This window comes from Hyperoodon ampullatus (assembly GCF_949752795.1).
Source record: "Hyperoodon ampullatus genome assembly, chromosome: 8".
NCBI classification, from domain to species: Eukaryota; Metazoa; Chordata; class Mammalia; order Artiodactyla; family Ziphiidae; genus Hyperoodon; species Hyperoodon ampullatus.
In genome coordinates, this window is record NC_136921.1 from 45987526 (window position 1) to 46003056 (window position 15531).

Below are 15531 nucleotides of genomic sequence, written 5' to 3' on the forward strand. Positions count from 1 at the left end.
TCACAGTTTTAGATTTGTCTCCCTGCTTATATGTCTAGCTTATGGTGGCTTGGATAAAAGTATAGTAAACATGAGGCCCAGGACTCATTCTTTGACTTTGAAGAAGTCACTTTAAGCTCTCTTGAGTTGTTTTCTCTTCTGTAAATTGGAGATGATATTATAAAACCAACCCTACCTACCTCCCAATTTCCCTGATTGAGTCAAGTGAGATAATTCTTGTAGAAGCACTTTGTGGGCTATAAGACAAAGTTGTAGTATTACTAGAAGTTGGATCTAACTAATGACAGGGAGTTAAAGATAGGTTCCTCATGATCTGCCAGAGAGAGTAGAGCCACATTCTGTGTTCAGCAAATGTTTGCTGTACACTTGATCTGTGTCCCAAACTGATTGGTCTGGGGGATGCAGATTTGACTCAAACACGGTTGATCAGAGGCTCCTTTTCTTTCCCCCCAAATTGGGAGCTTGAGAACTTTTGGCATCACCCTGTAGCTACTGATCTGCTGCTGACTTCTGAGCAGACAGTAGATGCCTCTGTGAGGTCTGGCTGCTGTCTTGAACAGGTCATCCGCTTCCTCCCGCAGGGGTCGAGCTAGGGTTGGAGATCTGCCCTGAGTGTTTGCAGCTATAAGTGAAGGCCTGTGACCTTGTAAAATGACTAGAACCATCTTAGCAAAGGAACGTCTCAGCTCTTAATGTGGATGTTTTGCCAAACTGGGGGGCTACTGAGAGAGGCCCTGTGTGGAAGGAAAATGGAGTTAGTTAACAGAAGTTTTTACAGGTGCCCCCCTTATCTTTGCAAAGTGCGGTTCAGAGCAGGAAGATGAGGGAGATGGGGGAAAATCACTGCTGGACTGGACAGCCTTTGCTGTGTACTGCCCCAGGGCATCGTGGGGCTGGGTAGATGATGTGTGTCTGTCTGAGTGTGTTTCTAAATGGGGAAACAAACTCAAATACCTACAGGGTCAGTAGGTAAAACAAATGAGTGAAGTGAATAGATGTAGGAAAACAGTCTCTCATTTAATGTGTAATTGCATTTCACAAAAGTATCACTTACTTTTTCCCACTTAAAAACAAATTATTACATTTTTTCATGTTCTTCTCTATTCCTGTTCAGGTTTCTTGTTATTAAAGTTGATTCTTTCCACATAGACATCCTTTGTCTGCACAGGAAAAGCTGTATTCATTTTTTTTAAGTTAATTTTTTGGCTGTGTTGGGTCTTTGTTGCTGCATACGAGCTTTCTTTTTAGTTGCAGCGAGCGGGGGCTACTCTTCGTTGCAGTGCGCAGGCCTCTCATTAAGGTCGCTTCTCTTGTTGCGGAGCACGGGCTCTAGCCACGTGGGCTTCAGTAATTGTGGCACGCAGGCTCAGCAGTTGTGGCTCGGGGGCTTAGTTGCTCCACGGCATGTGGGATCTTCCTGGACCAGGGCTCGAACCCGTGTCCCCTGCATTGGCAGGTGGATTCTTAACCACTGTGCCACTAGGGAAGCCCTAAATCTGTATTCATTTCCATAAAGAAATATGCCTTCTCCCATTTTATTTTCCTTTGAAACATCTGGCTTCCTTGATGTTTCTTTCATTGCCCGCCCCCCAACTTAAAAAAATAAAAGCAAAAGAAGGGTATAAGTAAGAAATAATTTTCCTGTTCACCATAAGACAAAAAAACCATGCAAGAGGTGAGCCAAATCCCTGGACGTGCTGTTGGGGAGGTCACAGGGTATGCGAGCTGGAGAACACACACCCAGGCCAAAGGAACAACTAAGCAACTTGGAATGTGGGTCTCTCTTGTCATATCTTTTATCTTTGAAGAGAAGCTGGGAATCTGGAATTTTGTGTGACAAAATTGGCGTCACACAAAACTGGCAACTAATTTGAAAATGCTGAAAATGTTTTTCTAGCCAAACCAAATACATCTGTGGTCTACCTATAAGCCACCCATGGGCTGCCATTTTTTAAAGTTTTTCTCTAAGAGGATAGTTTGTGAGCAAGAAAATGGTATTTGAAAAAGTGCAGATAAAAGGAGGTATATATACAAAAGTGACGGAATACAGAGAACAAGAGAGAACTCAGCAAACATTTATGGTGAAAAACATTAAGCGATTAGGCATCTTTTATTGGAGATCATTTAAGATCAAATAACCTATGCATTTATTACCTGCCATATTGATGTCAGTGAGAATTCTGCCCCATAGTTCCTTATTCCATGTGTTGTTTGTACAATTGGGTTAAAGGATAATGACAATTTAATTAAAAACCACTCTTAAAGTTTGTCTGAAGTATAAACATAATGTGCTCCTATTTAAAAGGAAAAGCACAGAATTTTAAATTGTTCGTCCCCTCTTCCTACCCCACTCCCCAAATCCTCAGCGCCCACTGTGAACAGTTTAGTGTATACTTCCAGATAATTTTTTTATGAAATTTTCAAAAATAGCTTCTTATATCATCATTTGGTTTGTTCACCAAGATTATATCATTATCTGTCTATATCTGTTGATTGATCAATGTATATTTTCCCCCCAAGTTCAGAGGGTTATATTAAAGTCATGTTTGCATTAAGGCTGTTGACATAGTAATTAAAAACTTTAAAAACAGTGACATAGGTATACAAATTACAGAGTCTAATTTTATTGTGATTGAGAAGTAAATTTATCTGGTATTTCTTTCAGCCAAGACAAAAGACCACTGAGTTTTACCTTTTTCTCCCCAAATGACACTTGAAACTATTAGTTCATTTAAACATTGCTTCTCCTTTTATAATGTCTCCTTTTTCTTCTCTTGATCCACCATTCAGAGTAATCTTTGCTACCAGAACATTTTTGTTTTACAAGATAGCAATTCAAGAATAGAGTTGAAACGTTAGAAGAACCTTGTGACAACACATACTTTTATCACAAACAAGTCTGAACTGGCTGCATTTAGGCACACTTTGAAAGTTAAACGACTTTTAACCCTTATATGGATACTTGTTTACATTTTCCAAGTCCAAAAGGGAGCAAGTATTTTATCTAAAGAATGGGCAAATGAGAGATCAAAGTTCAAGTACTTTTTTCCAGGTTCTTCGCCCTGAGCTCTATGTAAGTTATTACATATTCTCCTATTTGAACATTTTCCTTATTGCATTTTACTGGGATAAAAGTGCACTGCAAAGTTCCTTAAGTAGTTATTTTCAAAATTGTCTTAGAGAGTGGTTGTCCTTAACTTATGTATGCAGTTGTAGTGATGATAATACAAAAGTAATCTAATTAAACAGATTGAAGTTGCAAGAGGATAAATATGTTTCATAGTGACGAAAACACTTCGGGAGAAATATATGTTTTGAAGAACTACAGACCTTATGATAAATGATCCCTAATAAACAGGACATAGTCCCATAGTAAATCATACATAAAGGAATATTTGAGCTTAATGTACATATATCTTCTAGAAAGAAGGGTTGTCCTATGATAGATTTACTTTTTATTTAGTACTATGTATTGACCAAATATATACATATCTTCTTATTTATTAATCCTAAGGTATTTAAGTGAAAGACACTATGGTGAAAAGAAATAATATTTAAACATCTGTTATTTGTCATCATTTTATTCATTTAATCCTCACCATAACTCAGTGAAAAAGGTATTATTATCTGTTTTATAGATGAGGAAACTGAGTCATGCACCTACATAGCTAGTAAGTGTCAGAATAGAATCTAGAACCATTTCTGTCTGTCTCCAAAGGCTGTCTTCTTTCCTCCATATCACACAACCCTAGCACAAGCTTTTTTTTTTTTTCCTAATGGGAAAGGTCAGAAAATCCTTAATATCCTGAAGGGGGTCTATTTGTTTATGGCAAACAGATTTTAACTTACATAGTGAAGTGGGTATAACTCTGTTAACTGACTGACTGAACATGAAAATTTCTGATTGTGTTTACAGACAGCTAAAGTTTTTCCAATATTCACAGCTGCCACACCTGTTTTAAATGTCTTGGTTGGTCCTTTGGCAGCACTTACAATACTTTGGGGCTTTCCTAATACCTATATGAGGTGAAACAGGGAAATGGATAGGAGTTGCAGTGAGACCTGGGTTCAAATTTTCGCCTTGCTAATTACTCGCTTCTGTGCTCTGGGCAAGTTTTTAAACTTCTGTTCTTCATTTGCATAATGGGAATATTAATACCTATCTTATAGGGGATTAGCACTCTTAGCCCAGTACCTAATATATAGCCCCCAAAAAAGTGTTTCTTAAATTCATATGAGGAATAATTAAGGATATTCTCTGTTTCGACATAATTTATTGTTACATGAATTATTCTTATACAAATGTGTCATGTTGGATGAACTATTTAGTTAAATATACCAATTAATTTTACCTGTTAATTTTTTTCTTCAAATGTGACATTCTCTTTGATAGTAGGAGTCTACAAAGAGACCTGTTTAGGAGAAAAAAACACACTGAATTAAGTTTAGTTTCAGTTCTTTGGAAAATAGCTGAAGTTTCTATTGTGGACATTATAAAGAACCTCTATGAAAAAAAAGAGGAAAATTCCCATCACTGCTTTTTATTTTTATTAAAGTATAGTTGATTTACAATATATTAGTTTCAGGTGTATGATATAGTGATTCAATCTTTTTTTATAGATTAAACTCCATTTAAAGTTGTTATAAGGTATAGGCTATATTCTCTGTGTTGTACAATACACCCTTATATCTTATTTATTTTATTCATAATGGTTTGTACCTCTTAATCCTCTACCCCATCTTGCCCCTCACCTCATCCCTGTCCTCACTGGTAACCACTAGTTTGTTTTCTATATCTGTGAGTCTGTTTCTGTTTTGTTATGTTCATTTATTTATTTTATTTTTTAGATTCCACATGTAAGTGAAAACATACAGTATTTGCCTTTCTCTATCTGACTTATTGCACTAAGCATAGTACCCTCCAGGTCTATCTGCATTGTGGCAAATGGCAAAATTTCATTCTTTTTTATGACTAATATTCCATTGTATAGATGTACCACATCTTCTTTATCCATTCGTCTGTTGGTGGACCTTAAGTTGCTTCCCTATCTTGGCTATTGTAAATAATACTGCTGTGAACATTGGGGTGCATGTATCTTTTCAAATTAGTGTTTTCTTTTCCTTCAGATATATACCCAAGAGCATAAACAGCTCATACAACTCAACATCAAAAAAACAAACAACCTGATTAAAAAATGCGCAGAAGACCTGAATAGACATTTTCCCAAAGAAGACATAAAGATGACCAAACAAGCACATGAAAAGATGCTTAACATCGCTAATTATCAGGCAAATGCAAATCAAAACCACAAGGAGATATCACCTCACACCTGTCAGAATGGTTATTGTCAAAAAGACAGCAAATAACAAATGTTGGTGAGGATGTGGAGAAAAGGGAACCCTCATACACTGTTGCTGGGAGTGTAAAGTGGTGCAGCCATTATGGAGAACAGTATGGAGGTTCCTCAAAAAACTAAAAATAGAACTACCATATGATCCAGCAATTCCACTCCTGGGTATATATCTTATCATTGTTTTAAATTCTAATATCATTTTCTAGACTTCTAGATACTTACCTGTTAAAGAAAAGGATAGAGGAAAAGATGGACAGAAGGATGGAGAGAAGGAATGAAGGGTGTTGGGGCGAGTGGGGAGGGAATTCACAGCACAAGTTTTTAGTCAAAGATAGTAAACAGGATAGTACATGTATTTATCCATTCTTCCTCCTCAAATACCACTGAAATGACAGGAAAAGGGTACCAAAACACTTCAGCTTGTTCTTTTGAAAACAGGCTAGGCTGGAATCATTAGCAGATCAAAGGTAAATTTCCAACATAAGGAAAGCAAATGAGAACATACTGACAGATAAGCCCTAGCACAAAAGGCTGCAGCACAGGTGCAAGCCACCTTTCCTGGAAGAGCTCGGGTTCCCAGTGAGGGGAATGGGCAGGAGGATTGTATATAAAACAGCTGCTCCTTCCCACCAATGCCGAGCTTGTGTGCAGTGCTAATTAGCCCTGGAGAGAGCTCGTAGTGAGGGTGTGGGCTCCAGAAAAAAGCCTCCTGCTCTTACCCTGATTGTCTTTGTGCTCTTGCCCACGTATCTTAAAGAAGCTACCTGTCAACATGACGCCCACTTACCCTGAAACCTTCAGTCAGAGGTATCTTTTGAGGAAAAACAACCTGCTAACAGTGAAGGGAATCCACATAGGCTCCTTGAGCTCGTCAACCTAGACTTTCTTTTGTAAGTATGAACAGATAACCAATGATGATACAAGGGGGAAAGCAACAGCACCAAAAAATAGAACTATGATGAATAAAGAAAGTGATGGACCAAAAAAGAATTAAAGTAAGTGATAATTCAGGTAAGAAAATGATTTTTTTCAATTCTAGTTAATATCCTCAGAGAGATTCAAAAAAGGGTGATATCTATTAAGCAAGTACAAGGTTGTATGCAAAAAGACAACAGTAGAGGGCTTCCCTGGTGGCGCAGTGGTTGGGAGTCCGTCTGCCGAGGCAGGGGACAGGGGTTCGTGTCCCGGTCCGGGAAGATCCCACATGCCGCGGAGCGGCTGGGCCCGTGAGCCATGGCCGCTGAGCCTGTAAGTCTGGAGCCTGTGCGCCGCAATGGGAGAGGCCACAACAGTGAGAGGCCCGCGTACTGCAAGAAAAAAAAAAAAGAGAGAGAACAGGAGAAAATGATTGGAAATTTAAAATATTGCCCCCCTAAATTCAATAACAAGATGAATTTAAAAGTAGAGCAATGAGACAAAAATATAGAACGGGAGAAAAACAGGTGACCTTAAAGATTAATCCAGGATGTCGAATATCTTTCTATCAAGAAATCAAGTAAGAAGTAGCAGAAAAATGGAAGAGATGAATGGGAGAGGAGAAGGGAGGAGAAGGAAAAGGAGCTGGATTACTTTAATAATATGATGAAGGGTTCATGTGTTTCTTATCTAACAGAAAAAAAAGGTAACTAGAAACCTCAGAAAAAAAACTTGTGCAATAAAGTCATTTCCATATGTGAAACAAAGTAAACTGTGCATGATTCCAATGAATTACTTTCACTTTGATTCTTCAATCATTTTCTTTGAATGGCAAAGTTTTCCTTACAAAGGATTACATTTCTTTCTCCTGAGGTTCAAACACAGTACTTGATTCTGAAATGAATAATATTGACATAATAATAATGTTCTATTGGCTGTTGGTTTTTAATGTTTAGAGTTATCCTCTAAACAAAGCTCAGAATCTTAAATACAAGTTATAAAACAAGGACAGGGTGGCTGTAAATGTAAATGCTCTAAATACTGATAATTTGAAAGCCCTGGTGTAGTTGGCAAAGCTGGGAGATGGGGGTAAAGAAGAGGTAAAGGATAGTGTAGGGTTCTTATTCCCCCATTATACAGAAAGAGAATTAAAGTACTGTCTAAAATAATGGAACAATAAAGGGAATTTAAGCATATTATTTGAAATTATATGCATTATATTATTTGCAATTATATGAAATTACAAAATAATTCCTATTATATGAATTATGTAACCAATAAAAGAGCTAAGAATACAGAGTAACCAACAAAAGCTGGGAGGAGAGGTAGGGAAAAAGCAGGGAGTAATGTGAGGTGAATTACTTATCCATCATAGTGGGTCTTTGAGAGATAGCATCTTAGGTTGTGAAATCGAGAAATAGAGATATATCACTATTGAGAATTAGATGTAGCTGGCTTACCATCAACCTCTCTAGCAGATTCTAGTAGTTACCTACGTCTTTTATCTACACATTTATTTACAAGCGCATTCTTCTCAAATACAATTCCCAATGAGCCCGCTGTTTGAATTGTCTAGAGACTAATTTGTTGATTTGAACATACAAGTTTAGGAAGGCATGAGCAGACTTTTTCGAAAGTTTATTGTTGTGATGTGCTAACGCTCATTGACTTGACTGAATATGAAACAGATTGCCTTCTTTTGAAAGTGAAAAGTATATTTGTGTAAAGTGGAAGGAAAAGACTGTGTGACCTTAGAACTATATCTAAGTTAATTGTAGTATTTATACTATAAATATGTGCCATAATGTGCTATAAATTATCATCATATACATTTGTGTTGACTACGGCTTGTAGGTTGCTTGTATCTGGTACTCCTTTCTCACTCTTTTTTTTTTTACATTCATTTTCAATTTTTAAAAAAATTTTTATTGGAGTATAGTTGCTTTACAATATTGTGTTAGTTTCTCCTGTACAGCAAAGTGAATTCCTTTTTCACTATTCTTATTTCTAAACATCCTTTCTTTAACTTTTCCTCTCTCTTTCTTTTTCCTGGAAGTATATCATTCATATTCCCCAATGTTTTACATTTCTTAAAACTTTTGGACCATTGATTTTAAGTAAATAAATGCTTAGCAATGCATAAGTCATAAACTTTTCTGTAATATGTTAAGATTAAAATGATGACACGTGCATAACACGTTGTTGAAATTCCAAGCTTAATTTCCAAAAGATTAAGTAAACAAACACTAAGAAAGACCTTGACTCACCCCTCAGTGTCACAATTTATAAAACAAGAGTCATAGTTTTCATGTGATCATTAAAAGCTGGTACTTTCATTGGCTGGAGGAGCATGTGAAAATCACACCCACCTTAAACACAGGAAAACAAGCCCAATGATGAGGTAACTACCTGAACACCTAAGAATAATGTGAAATGATTGTCTCTAGTTGGTGTATTGAGGGCTAAAGCTGTAACTTTTTACTTACTTCCATTCTGTCCTGTCTGCTGCTTTATAAAGCAGCAATAGCACCATCAGCACCAAGACGAACACTGTCCTCTAGAATATGTTCATGAATACAGTAACACTTTTGATATGGACTTTTGAATCTCTGTTTTTAACTAATTTCAGTTAGAGGGCTCCTTTGGGATATCTGACATGTTATCCACTCCCCTTTTCATGTATTTAAAATGTCATGTTAATATCTGATAATAGTTATTAGAGACTATGTCTACCTGCAATTCATATGTTACTATAGTTCAAAAGCACTAACCCCAGAATGTATTTGTAATCTGGCTAGAGGAAAACCTCACATGACGAAGTCAACAAGCTGATAAGAGGAGCTTATTGTGAAACTTTTTTGAGTGTTGCTCAGTGTCAAAACATTGTTTTTCAATGTCAAAATAGCAACAGAGTTCACTGGAAAATTTGGAGCTGAAATAAAGCATGCCTAAAGCAGGGTCCTCGAGTGAACACCGTTAGCTATTCCTCATCGCCACAGTCATTGGAGGCAGATGTCTGTTGTTGGGTGAATTATCCTCATTTCCAGTTTGCAGATGCAGAACGTGAGAGTTCCAGAAAAGTAGACAAGTTCCCAGTAGAAAATCAGTGTCAGGCATTGTCACAACTTAAAGAGCAGTACTCACAAGAAGGGTTCTGAAGGATGTGGGTTAATTCATTGAGACCCTGTATCTTGCTAAAAAGGTAGAGAGATCCTTTAAAAAAGAGCATGACTTTGCATTTCTCCACAATCTATTTATCTCATAAAAACCAAAGGAAAAAACCATATCTTAATCTCATAAAATTCACAGTACTGTCCTGAACAATATATTACTTTACAAAATGTTTGAGTTCCCAAATAGCTGAGCAACTGGGTGCCTGCCCTTGCCAACCTCTGAGCTTAATACAGGAAGAACAGCGTAAATAGGATATCAAGGATAGTCAAGAGCTGATGATTTAGTGGGGAGGGATAACACATACCAATAAATATCTTTATATTGTAAAGTGGATTTTCTGTGGTTGAGATGTGCATTGGGTGTTATGAGAGGTCAGAGGGCAACACTGAGACCAACCTGGGTTGAAGTCTTTCTGGGAAAGGTAGTGCTTTATTTGTGTCTCTTCTGTTTCTTTGATTAGTGGTATTTATTTGCTTGTTTAAAAATTCCAAAAGAAAAAAAAAATCCAAATAATACATGAAAATATAGACTAGAGAGTAAAACTCACTTCAGATCTCTTCACTATAAGATAATCACCATTGACATTTTGGTGGGTATCCTTCTAGGCATATATGTGTGTGTGTATGTGGTGTGTGGGTGTGTGTGTTTATAGACATAATTTTATATAAATGTGGCCATATTCCAATTGTTAATCAGTATTTTTATTTGTTTTTCATTCAATAATATGCCCTGCATATTACTCCAGATCAATGAGTTTAAAATTACATCACAAATTTTCATGGCTATATAGTATTCCATGTATTTTATTCCTTTATTTATCTAGTTGCTTATCAAAGTACAGTTGTTTTCAACTTCTTGCTGTTTTAAATAATGCTGAACATAGCACCATTGTATATATAGCTTTGGTACTTGGGCAATGATCTCCACAGATAGGTCTCTGAAAGAATTGCTAGATCATAGGTTATACACATTTGAAATCTTGATTCACAAATGCTGAACTCCTCTCCAGAAAAGTTGTACCAATTCAAATTCCATGTTTTCCTATGCTTTTATCAACATTGAATTTTATCTCTTACGTCTCTGCCAATGTGATAAATTAAAAATTCTTTTTAATGTGCACCTACTCAATCATTAATAAGTTTAAACATCTTTTTACATGTTTTTACCTACTTTTCTTATTTTGTGAATTACTTGTGTATGTTTTTCATTGGCACGTTTATCACCATCTAGTTGATTTGTAGAAGATCTTTGTATGCTAGGAATGTTAATGTTTGCCTGTCATGCATACTATGATTATTATTATTTTTTGTTTGTCTGTTTTTTTTGTTTTTTTTAATTAGTTTCTGCTTTATAACAAAGTGAATCAGTCATACATATACATCTGTTCCCACATCCCTTCCCTCCTGTGTCTCCCTCCCTCCCACCCTCCCCATCCCACCCCTCCAGGCGGTCACAAAGCACCGAGCAGATCTCCCTGTGCTATGCGGCTGCTTCCCACTATCTATCTACCTTACGTTTGGGAGTGTATATATGTCCATGCCTCTCTTTCGCTTTGTCACAGCTTACCCTTCCCCCTCCCCATATCCTCAAGTCCATTCTCAAGTAGGTCTGTGTCTTCTATGATTATTATTTCACTTCTTTTTTTTTTTTAACTTTAAGCTCCTCTTTTCCACGCCCCCCTTAATTTTTTCCCAGTATATTAGAGTGTTAAGCATGTAGGTTCCAAAGTCATATATACATTTATTCCATTCACATTCTTTTTTTCTCACCCTTTGTGGCTGGCATTATTGTTATTATTTTTTACCTTTGACCCCCTTAATTCACTTCTTTGTTTGACTTTAATTATGGCTTTAAAATATTTGAGTCAGGTCTATCGATCTTTTCTATTTTGATTTTGACTTTTGTGTGGGCTGTAAAAAGACCTCTCCACATTGAGATTTATAAAAGCCCAAATTTTCCACTGTTACTTTTATATTTTTATTTTTAAATATTTAAGCCATCTAGAATCAGCTACAAAGGGAGTTCTCTGGTGGCCTAGTGGTTAGGATTCTGGGCTTTCAATGTCGTGGCCTGGGTTCAATCCCTGGTCGGGGAACTCTGAGATCCCACAAGCCTTGTGGCATGGCCAAAAACAAACAAACAAAAAAATATAATTAGAATTAGTTGTAATATCAAAAGTAAAGTAGAGTTTCTGTTAGTTGCCTATGTTGAATGATCTTTTTCCCTTGTTGATTTAAAATACTGCATAGTATAGAGATTAACAGAATAGGTCTTGGAGTTAGGCTGCCTGGGTCCAAATTCTGGCTTCACTGTTTACTTACTGGGTGAACCTGACTTCTCATATGTAAAATGAGTATAATAATAGTACTTACCTCTTGGAGCTGTCAGAACTGCATATTAGTATATTAAAGTGTTTAGAAGAATACATAGCACATAATAAGAGCTCACTAAATAGTAGCTATTATTGGATACCAAATTCACATGTTATGTGGGATTATTTCTAGACTATTCTGTTACACCCACTAGAGTCTAGAAATTCATGGGGCAGTACCAATTCTAGCTTTACCTTATCTGTAAACAAGTTATCTCATTCTTTTTCAGAATATTCCTGATTCTTCTAGCATTTCTTTTCTTTCTAGATGAACTTGAGTCATATTGAGAATTCCTAACAAGCTTACTGAGATTTTGACTGTCATTATAGAGAATAGATCCAATTAGGAAAAATCGAGTTCTTCATAATTTTGAATTTTCCTTTCCATTAAATAGGTATATCATTCTATTTATTCAAGTGTTTCTTTGTGTTATTTAATAAGGACTTATAGTTTTATTCACACAGGTCCTTTTCATTTTTTGATACTGAATATTCTGAGCTAAGTCTTGAAGGATGAATAGGAATAGCCAGACAGAAAAGGAGAAAAATTGTTTGGTACTCTTTTGCTGCCAGAAGTCATAATTATGCTTGGAACACTTCTAGTTTTAGAAATAATATTCTTCAGTCAACCCACATAAGATACAAGCAATAAACCGAACTGGAAAAAAATGTGCTCTTTCCTGCAAAGAAGTGGAATGGGGCAGGCAGCCAATATAAATATTTATGCAGCTGTTGCCTGAGCTAATCCAAGAAACTTCTGCCGTCTGGCAACAACATACATGTTCAGCTTCTTCTGAACCTATTCACTCTTAAAAAAATCCAAAGTCTAATATGCTTTCAATCTGTGTGTATGAACCAAGGAGTTTGAATATGCATTGATGTGTGTTTGTGGGTATTTGGAACAGAGCAGGAACTAGGCAATTTTGTGAAGTGGTTCCAGTTTTCCTTCATTTGCCATTTAATCTCATGTTCAGCCCAGCTCACCACAACTTCAGAAGCATGGCCTTGGAATACCATCACTAGGGTTTAATTTCGTGCTCAGGTATTTACATTCTGTGCCCTGTTCAAGCTAACACTAAGCAGAGCCTTCTCCCTCAAATACCTAGTCATGAATAGTTGGTCTTATTTAATGTGCATTTAGCCAAGTGATGAAATAAACAACAATGTGCTCCTCTCCTAAAGCATGTACCTGAAAGCACATTTTAATCCAGAGTTGTTCTTCAGAGCTCAGAATTTTAAAGAGATTTATGATCCCCCATTCTGTGACACTTTATTTCTCCTCTGTATACCACTGAGGGGTATAAAATTATATACTCCCTTTCTCTAAGCCCTCAACAATATCGTGTACATTTGCGTAAGGGAACTCATTTCATTCTCAGGGCATGAGTCCAACCTACATGCCAACCTACAACCTAACTGTTGAAAAAAATAATAATTAAGCCATTGCTTTTCTCTGTCCTACCAGCCTAACTGATCTTAGATCTCCTATGAGACAGCCAGGGACACAGACATCATCCAGCATTGTCCTCATGTTGATTAAATTTTTACACCTCTCCAACTTCCAAAATCCTAGCAGTTCCATTAATAAAATGGTTCCTTCTACTCTTCAACCATAGCCTTACAGGGACTGTAGGAAGAATTCTAAAAAGGTAGTTAGAGTATAAAAATTAAAAAGAAAGAGACGTGCTAACTTATTAGGCAAAAAACAAAAAATGTTCTAAAATCAGATTGTGGTAATGGTTGCATAAGTCTGTGAATATACTAAAAACCACTGAATTGTACACTTTAAATGGGTGAAATGTATGTGAATTATATCTCAATAAAGCTGTTTTTAAAAAGCCAAAGAAATCCAGATAATTTATAGCCTAAAAACAAAAACAAAAACAAAAAACCAACCATAATTATCGATTTAATTTAACAGTTACTGCTATGAATAATAATAGCTAAAGCAGCTTGAGTGGCTTCTTTGGAGAGGGCACTTTATATACAGTCTCATTTAATGCTCACAGTAAACTTATGAGGAAGGAAACACTATTATTATCCTTATTTCACACATGGGAATTTGATGCTTAAAGAGGTTAAATATCTTGGCTAAAGCTATGCAGTTAGTAGGGAATGGAGCTGGGATTGGAGCCTAGTCACCTGTCTCTAGAGCTCAGCCTCTGAAACATTGAGCTAATCCAAGCACCCAGGACTGATCTGGTTTTGACTGTCCTTTGCTCTAAACTGCAGTTTTATCCTAAATGCTGGTATCAATCTCCGGAAGACTTAGAAAAGTTCTTTTACCTAACCGGTTCGAGTTGTGGCTTGTAATCTTATGCAATAGGATCTATAAAACAGTTGTTTACATACAATAGCTTCTCAGTAATCTTTACTTAATAGACATTTCTGAAAAAAAGTGTCAGATTTTGCAACTTGAATTACATTTTAAAGTATCCAGGGCTATAGCAGCTTACTGTGGAAAGCTATGCCTATGCCTCTTATACAAATAAATTAAAATGGTGAATATTGTCCATATCTGTAAACTTGTATTTTTAGACTGCATTTCTTTCAAGCAAGGTATCCGAAAACTGCCATTGTGTCAAATTTCTCTCCGTTTTTAGAAATTCCAACATCATTATCACTGAATATCACACCAGCTCAGGGGAAACCAAGGATATCACGTTGGAGGAGAAAGCAAAGCCTCCCATTCCTCTGTAGATGAACTCAGCCACCAAGATAAGTAAAAAATAGACTTGGATGATTTACTGTGAGCCTGTGAGGAAATACAAGGGAGAACAACTTTCATTATTATTGATTGTTCAACTTAAGTAATTAGGAGGCAAAAACCAAGCCTTGTTCTCTTGCAGGAAATCTTGTACTAAAGAGTAGCAGAAACAAACAAAAAAAAAAAGAAAAAAAAAAGAAAGAGTAGCAGAAACAGGTACAAGTGAAAATTTTTTCATGGGGACATTCTTGAGATTATGATTTAGAATCATTTCTTCTCCTTCACTTTCAACAGGGCTCATGGGTGCATGAAGTTTCCTTCTGCTGTTCTTCATCCCTCTCCTCTAAGTCCTCAGCCATTAGAAGCCCATGGAAATTTCATAAGAGTGTTGCACAAATCTGTATTTCAAAGATAAGGTTATATAATCTAGTAATCAATGTAAATTTAACAAAACAGATATTTAGGTCAAATAATAATTTCAAACTTCTGCTCATCTATTGGTTGGGAAGTTTATAGCACAATTTCTTGGTGTGTCAAGTTGATTTTCCAGTATCATTTATAGTTTAAATTAATAGACTTTAATTAGTTGTCTAATTAAAGCCCAGAACAAGACATTGGAAGGGTATATGGGGCAAAGAGAGATGGATAAAACAAAATCCTCACTTTTCTTAGCCTTGTAATCTAGTAGACAGGATAACACAAACATGCCCATAACTCTAAGGCAAGGCCTATTGGGAAAGAAAGTCAGTTAAAACGTTTGTCATATACCATGAGTCCATCCCTCTGTCAGGGCTGTGTTAAGTGGAACAATAGAGGTTCCAAATAAAATGCTAAACCTCAGAGACCTTGTTGGATTATCAGAAAATGACTTCATGGAGAATATGGCATAAATAAGTCTTTGGCCTTAAAGAATGCACTGTTTGGAAAAATCCACTTTTGTCAAATCCATTTGAATAAAAAGCAAGTAGTCTAGTTTGGCAAAAGAAGGGGGTACCTGTACAACATTGGCT